General features: G+C 36.2%; 1 pseudogene; it reads left to right on the top strand.

Moving 5' to 3' along the window:
- Window positions 1-6,389: 6,389 nt before the first annotated feature.
- Window positions 6,390-7,320, top strand: LOC103744730 (annotated as a pseudogene).
- Window positions 7,321-7,781: the final 461 nt, after the last annotated feature.

Genomic DNA, 7,781 nt, shown 5'->3' on the forward strand with positions numbered 1-7,781 from the left:
GACACAGAAAAAAAAAAAAAAAAACATAAACATGATCAAGAAATTCAATGAATTTAAAGAACACAAAAAAAAATCAAGGAAGTAAAGTAATACAAGGATAAATTTCTGAATGAATTCACAAAAGAGATGGAAGCATTGAAGAAAATTCAAACATAAATGAAGACGGAAGTGAAAAACTCAATGAACAACTTGAAACAACAGGGGAAAGCCTTGCTGCTAGAATGAATGGAAAACAGAATATCAACATTGGAGGGTAAAGTTGAAGAATTGGACCACTAAATCAAATATTATGAAAAAAAATTAAAAACACAGGAAAGGAATATGCAGGAGATGTGGGGCACCATGAAAGATCAAATCTATGTATCACATGCATAGAGGAAGGAAAAGAATTTAGGTTAATTATATTGATAAGATCTTAAGCAGAATGGTAGAAGAGAATTTCTCAAAATTAAGGAAAGACACCCTTACAAATACAAGAAGCATATAGAACACCAAATAGAAAGGGCCAGAAAAAAACTCCCCATGGCTTATTATAGTAAAATCACTAAAAGTACAGAACAAAGAGAGAATCCTTGAAAGCATCAAAAGAAAATCAAGTCACATATAAAGGAAAACCCAACAGAATTATAGCTGGCTTATCAATGCAAACAATGAGTCAGAAGAGCCTGGACCAAGGTATTTCCAGTTCTAAATGACAATAGATGCCAGCCCAGAATACTTTACCCAGCAAAAATGTCTATTACATTTGAGGGGGGAAGAAAAATCTTCCATGACTCAAAAAGCCTGAAAGAATACACATCCATGAAAAAACACTTAAAAGAATACTTGAAGCAATACAAAGAAAGGAGAAAGAACAACTATACTTTGTAGCAACAAAAGAAAATAAATATATAATTGAGGAAACACAAAATTAGGCAAAGAACACAAGCAGTAGTCAAAATGATGGCAACCAATACACATCTTTCAATAATAACTTTAAATATCAATCAACTGAACTCTCCCACCAAAAGATACAGACTTGTTGAACGGATTAAGAAACAAAATCCATCTTTTTGCTGTCTGCAAGAAACACAACTCACCTTCAAGGACAGGAACTACCTTAGGGTGAAAGGATGGAAAAGAATATTCCAAGCAAATGGCACTAAGAAAAATCAGGCATTGCAATTCTAATATCTGACAAAATAGACTTCAAAGTAAAGCTGATTAGAAAAGATAACAAGGGTCACTTCATTCTAATCAAAGGAACAATTAACCAAGAAGATATTATAATTCTGAACATATATGATGTACCCAACCATATATATTGGTGTGCTCAAATTCATAAAAACAACACTACCAACACTATAGGACTTTAAGACACAGATTAATATCAGCTCAATAATAGAAGGGGACTTCAATACCCCACTGTCTCCATTAGACAGGTCAATTGGATAAAGAATAAACAGAGATCTGAATTGAATGATACCATATATCAAATGGACCTAACAGACATTATTCAAATATTCCACACAAGCAGCAATGGAAAAACTTTCTACTCAGCACCCTATGGAACTTTTTCAAAAATTGACCATATGCTGAGGCACAAAACAAACTTTGACAAATACAAAAGAATTGAAACAATTCCATACATTCTCTCAGATGTAAATGCACTATAGTTCAAAACCCATACTGAAAGAAGCCCTAGTCACTACACAAACTCATGGCTATTAAAAAACACACTCCTAAACAATGAGTGGGCCAAAGGAGAAATTAAGAAAGAAATAAAAGAATTCCTGGAATTCAATAAAAATGAAAATACAGCACAAAAAAACCATTGGGACACTTTAAAAACAGTTCTAGAAGGGAAGTTTATAGCTCTAAGTACCTATATTTTAAAAAATGACCTAACACTGCAACTCAAGACAATGGAAAGGCCAGAAAAAAATGAAACACAAACCCAGCAGAAGAGAAGACAACAAAAATTAAATGAGAAATTAATGAAATAGAAACAAAGAAAACAATACAGAGTCAATGAATCTAAGAGCTGGTTCTTTGAAAATCTCAACAAGATAGACAGACCCTTAGCCCAGTTAACCAAAAGAAAAAAAGAGCAAACCCATATCAACAAAAATCAGATATGATAGGGGAAACATCACAACAGACACCCAAAAGATCTAGAACATTATAAGGGTGTATTTTAAAAACCTATACTCTTCTAAATTTGAAAATCTAAAAGAAATGGACGGATATTTAAAATCACAGGAACCAACAGAGTTAAATCAAAAAGAGACCAACAGTTTAAACAGACCCAAAATGTGTAAGGAATTCAAAACTGTAATACAAAGCTTCCTGACTTAAAAAAAAAAAAACAGGGCCAGATGGATTTACAGCAGAATTCTACCAAACATTTAAGGAAGACTGCCAACAAATACTACTTAAATTATTCAAAGGGAGGGAGAACTCACAAATTCCTTCTAGGAAGCCAGCATCACTCTAAAACCCAAAACACATAAAGACACAACCAAAAAAGAAAACTATAGACCCATATCCTTAATGAACATAGATGCAAAAACCTCAACAAAATACTTGCAAAGCTCATACAGATGTACATCAAAAAGATCATTCTCGATGATCAAGCAGGTTTACTCCATGTATGCAGGATGGTTCAATATATGTGAGTCAATAAATAACATCAATCATATAAATGGACTCAAAGACAAAAACCACATTGTCATATCAATAGATGCAGAAAAGGTCTTTGACAAAATTAAGCATGCATTCATGATAAAAGTTCTAAAGACAACTGGACTGGAGACAACATACCTCAACATAATTAAATCTGTATACAACAAACCCACAGCCAACATCATTCTAAATGGAGACAAACTGGAAGCATTCCCATTGAAATCAGGAACCAGATGAGGATGTCCACTGTCTTCACTACTTTTCAACACAGTGCTTGAAACTCTTGCTAAAGCAATAAGACAAGAGAAGTAAATTAAAGGAATACTAATTGGAAAAGAAGAAGTCAAACTATCCTTTTTCCAGATGATATGATACTATAGCTAAGACATCCCCAAGCTGTCACCAGAACATTCCAAGTACTGATAAACACTTTCAGTATAGTGTCAGGTTATGAAACCAATCTACAAAAAATCAGTAGCCATTCTATATACCAATAACAAGAGATTTGAGAAAGGATACAGGGAATTGCTCCATTCAAAATAATTACAAAATAATAAATAAATAATACATAAATAAATAATACATAAATACATAAACAAAATATCTTGTAATAAACCTGACCATACACCAAAGATCTCTACAATGAAAATTTTAAATCATTAAAGAAAGAGATTGAGGAAGACACCAGGAGACAGAAGGACCTCCAGTGCTCATGGATTGGAAGAATTAACATTGTGAAAATGACCATCCTACCAAAAGCAATATATAGATTAAATGTGATCCCTGTCAAAATCTCCATGACCTACTTCACAGAATTAGAAAAAAAATCATTGAATTCATATGGAGTATGAAAGTCCCCAGATTGCCAAAGTAACACTGAGCACAAAGAGCAACACTGGGGTGATTACTATGCCAGATCTCAAAGTATACTACAGAGTTATAGTCATAAAAACAGTGTGGTAAGGCACAAAATTAGACACAGATTAATAGAACATCATTGAACACCCAAACCTGAATACCGCAGTTTCAACCACCTGATATTTGACAAAGGTGCCAAGAACACAAAATGGAGGGAAAACAGCATTGTCAACAAATGCTGCTGTCAAAACTGGATCTCCAGCTGTAGAAGAATGAAACTAGATCATTATCTTTCACCTTGCACAGAAGTCATCTCCAAATGGATCAAAGACCACAATGTGAAACAGAATCCTGAAACTATTTGAAGAAAAATTGGTAGTAACCTACAAGATATAGGTGTAGTTAAGGATTTTCTAAAACAGACAGAAGTTCCTCAGGAATTAAGGTCAACAATCAACAAGTGGGATCTCATTAAATTAAAAAGCTTCTGTACAGCAAAAGAAAAAATGAAAAAAAGTGAAGAGAAAACCCACAGAGAGGGAAAAATCTTTGCAAGTGACACAACTGACAGGGGTTTAACATCCAGAATATATAAAGAACTCAAAAACAAAGACAAAATCAAATGACCCAATTAAAAGTTGGATTAAAGATCTGAACAGAGAGTTCTTAAAGGAAGAAATAAAGATGGCTAAGAAACTTCTTAAAAAGTGTTCAACAGTGTTAGTAATTAGGGGAATGCAAATTAAAACCACCCTAAAGTTTCACCTTACCCCAATCAGACTGGCTTAGATCAAAAGAACAAATGATACCAAATGCTGGTGAGGATGTAGAGAAAGGTGAACGCTCATTCACTGCTGGTGGGATTGCAAACTTGTGCAACCCCTATGGAAAAGAGAACTCTTAAAAAAGTAAAAATGAACCTACCATAGGACCCAGTTATACCACTCCTTGGAATGTACCCAATGGACTCATCCTAGTTTAGAGAGACTTGTGCAACCATAGTTGTTGCTGCTCTTTTAATAATAGCTAGGAGATGGAAGCAACCTAAGTGCCCCTCCACTGACGAGTGGTTAACAAAAATGTTTAAAATTTACACAATGAAGTTCTCTTCAGTAGTAAAGAAAGATGAAATAATGAAATTTGCAGGTAAATGGATGTATCTAGAAACTGTTACACTAAGTGAAATAACATAAACTCAGAAAAGCAAAAGATGTATGCTTCCTTCATTTGTGGTTCCTAGCACCAAATCTTTTAAAATTCCATGTTCTTTTAATAAGACTATGCTGTACAGCAGTCTCTTCTCTGTGAAATAACTACCATCATCACAACTTCATCTGTGCCTACTTGCTAAACATCATCACAATTTAACTTGTTGATGGGTTGTGCTCCTTTTTTAAAGAAGGGGAAATCATGGTAATTGGACCCTCACTGGAGTATCCAGCCACTCTTCCCAGCCAACTGTATGTAATTTGGCACTAATCACACATGGTTTCTTGGATTTGGGGATGACTAAGGTATATGATCTTGGGAAGGCTAAGAAGAGAAAGCTTGATCCATGCTAGGTAAAGGCTTTCCAGTGTTCCTACCTTCAGGTCACTCATACACCTCAGCAACCCCTCAGTCATCTCTGTAAGTAAGCTCAGGAAATCATCAGTTCCCCAAGAAAACTTTAATCAAACATTGGTTTGACACTAAAACCTTAGAAGGGGATAAACATTGCTAAGTATTCCCAGGAAGAGAACATTCACAACAGATGGAAAATTTATTTGTTAATGTTATTATGTCTCATAATTATTACAAAAGAAAATGAGAATGTAGATGTTAAAAGGACATGGGAGTTGAGCGATTTTCAAAAATAGATAAAATGATAAAGCCTAAGCAAATGATGAAGGACTGTGTAGGTTTTTTATGATACATAAAGGATGAAACAAAAATAATATATGCACAATCTTAAAATTTCTGAGGTCATAGTTTAGTCAACTAGTTTATGGAACAAAGTATATTTCTAGTCAAGGTTTATCTGAGAAGCTTTGGTCTTTGTCCAAGCTTTATCTACATAGCACATAGTGATTAAAAGTACCAAACTGGTGGAACTATCCTTGGATGTTTAACAGCCATACTTTGAGTACTGTACTGATCTGGTCAGAGGGACTTAAAGGACTGTTTTTGCTCCTTGGCTACCAAGGTCAACTAAGTTCCAGGGTAATATGGATCATCCCTTAAAATATCCTGTACCTGTGGTGAGTCAACTGTCTTCTTGTTCAGGGTTGGGTCAGGGCTGATTTGTAGGTGAGACCTTTTTATGCTTTATACGTTAGAATTCTGTTTCTTTTGTTTACTCCTTATTGTGATACTACTCTCTAACTTCTTTGTGCAGCCATCCCATGTTAGGCTCTACTTCTTAAAAGTCAACATTGGGCACTTATGTTTTCATTTGGGCAGAATATGACAAGTATTGGCCAAGGTTTCTCTCCATAAGTGAACTCATAAAACCATGCAAGACTTACATGTGAATACTACACTGTAAAATTTATCTGCCCTAGGGCTGGAGATGGCTCATAAGTTAAGAGCACTTGCTGATCCTGCAGAGATCTCAGTTCCATTCCCAGCCTGAACTTGACATCTCACAACCATCTGGAACTCCAGACCCTAGGGACTGATGCCCCTCTTCTGGACTCTGAGGTGACCAGGCATGCACACATACATACATATACACATACATGCATACAAACATACATACATACATACATACATACAGGCATTCATACTTAAAAAAGTAAATTTTGCACAATAATCCCCTGCCCTTTCTCATGTTGCTAACTAATAATGAATTTTCTCTCACACTTAATTTAGAGGAGATGCTGAGCAGCATGACTGCAGGAAACCATTCTGTCATGACAGACTTTGTGCTTCTGGATTCTGTCAGTCATGGAATGTGCAGGTTCTACTTTTCATGATATTTCTCTTGCTTTACCTGATCATTGTGTCTGGAAATGTTGTTATTGTAATCTTAATTTTTACTGACCCCCATCTCCACTCCCCCATGTATTTCTTTTTGGCCAAACTGCCCTTTGTTGATATGTGGCTTTCCCCAAACACCACACCTAAGATGATCACAGGCTTTCTCAGGAAGCACAAGACAATTTCCTTTGCAGGCTACATTTCCCAGATCTTCTTCTCCCATTTCATTGCAGCACTTGAGATGGTGATACTGGTGATAATGGCCTATGACTGCTGTGTGGCAAACCACTCTGCTACTCAGTCATTATGAGCCTTCAAAGGTACATTGTGCTGGTTGGTACAGCTTGGATTATCAGTTTTGTGCATGCCATAAGTCAAACTCTTGTGATTGTGCAGCTGCCTTTCTGTGGCCCCTGGGAGGTAGGCAGCTTCTTCTGTGATAGACCACTAGTAATGAAGTTGGTCTGCATGGATTACAGCACCTTAAACATCTTCATAAACCTCAGTTGTGGAGTTGTGGCAGTGACCTGCTTTATTTTGTTGCTAATAACCTACTCACATATTCTCACTGTCTCAAGAAGCTCTAAAGCTGGTGCATCCGAGGCCCTGTCCACCTGCTCTGCCCACATCACGGTGGTGGTGCTCTTCTTTGGACCCTGCATCTTCATCTACATGTGGCCACTCAGCATCACCTGGATGGAAAAGTTCCTTGTTTTGTTTTACTCTGTCTTTACACCTGTCCTAAATCCAGCTATTTATACACTGAGAAATAAAGAGATGAAAACTGCTTTTAAGAGATTCAGAAACTACTGTGTGGATTTCAAGAGAAATACTTAATTCTTACAATGGCCTTTCATTGTGTATTATCCAGTCTTTCTTACTTTGAACTTTGTAATTGATTATCCAAAAAATTTAATACAGATATTCTGGAAAATAAGTTCTTGAATAATTTCTGTTGAATTTAACCTAACTTGAAAAAGTATTTTTCTGTAGCTGTGGGTCTCTCCCTCCCCTCATGGGCCAATGGCCACCGATCCATGAGAACAAAGGGAGTAGAAGCAATGAATGGTGTCAGGACGGCCAGTGAACATGGACAGAAAAGACCTTCCAGGGAGTCAGATTCAGTGATATGGCTCTGTTTATTCAGTGGGGATCAGGAAAAAATACAGGGTGGAGGCAGCAGCCAAAGCTTCAGCTGATAGGTGTTCATAGTATTCTTTATTTACATGTGGTAGGGTGATCCTATCATCTGGGTATAGGGCAATGCCTAATTATCTATAGAAAAAAACTGGGGGCAG

Source organism: Nannospalax galili, unplaced genomic scaffold, assembly GCF_000622305.1.
Source record: "Nannospalax galili isolate Female #2095 unplaced genomic scaffold, S.galili_v1.0 scaffold1423, whole genome shotgun sequence".
In the NCBI taxonomy this organism is placed as follows: domain Eukaryota; kingdom Metazoa; phylum Chordata; class Mammalia; order Rodentia; family Spalacidae; genus Nannospalax; species Nannospalax galili.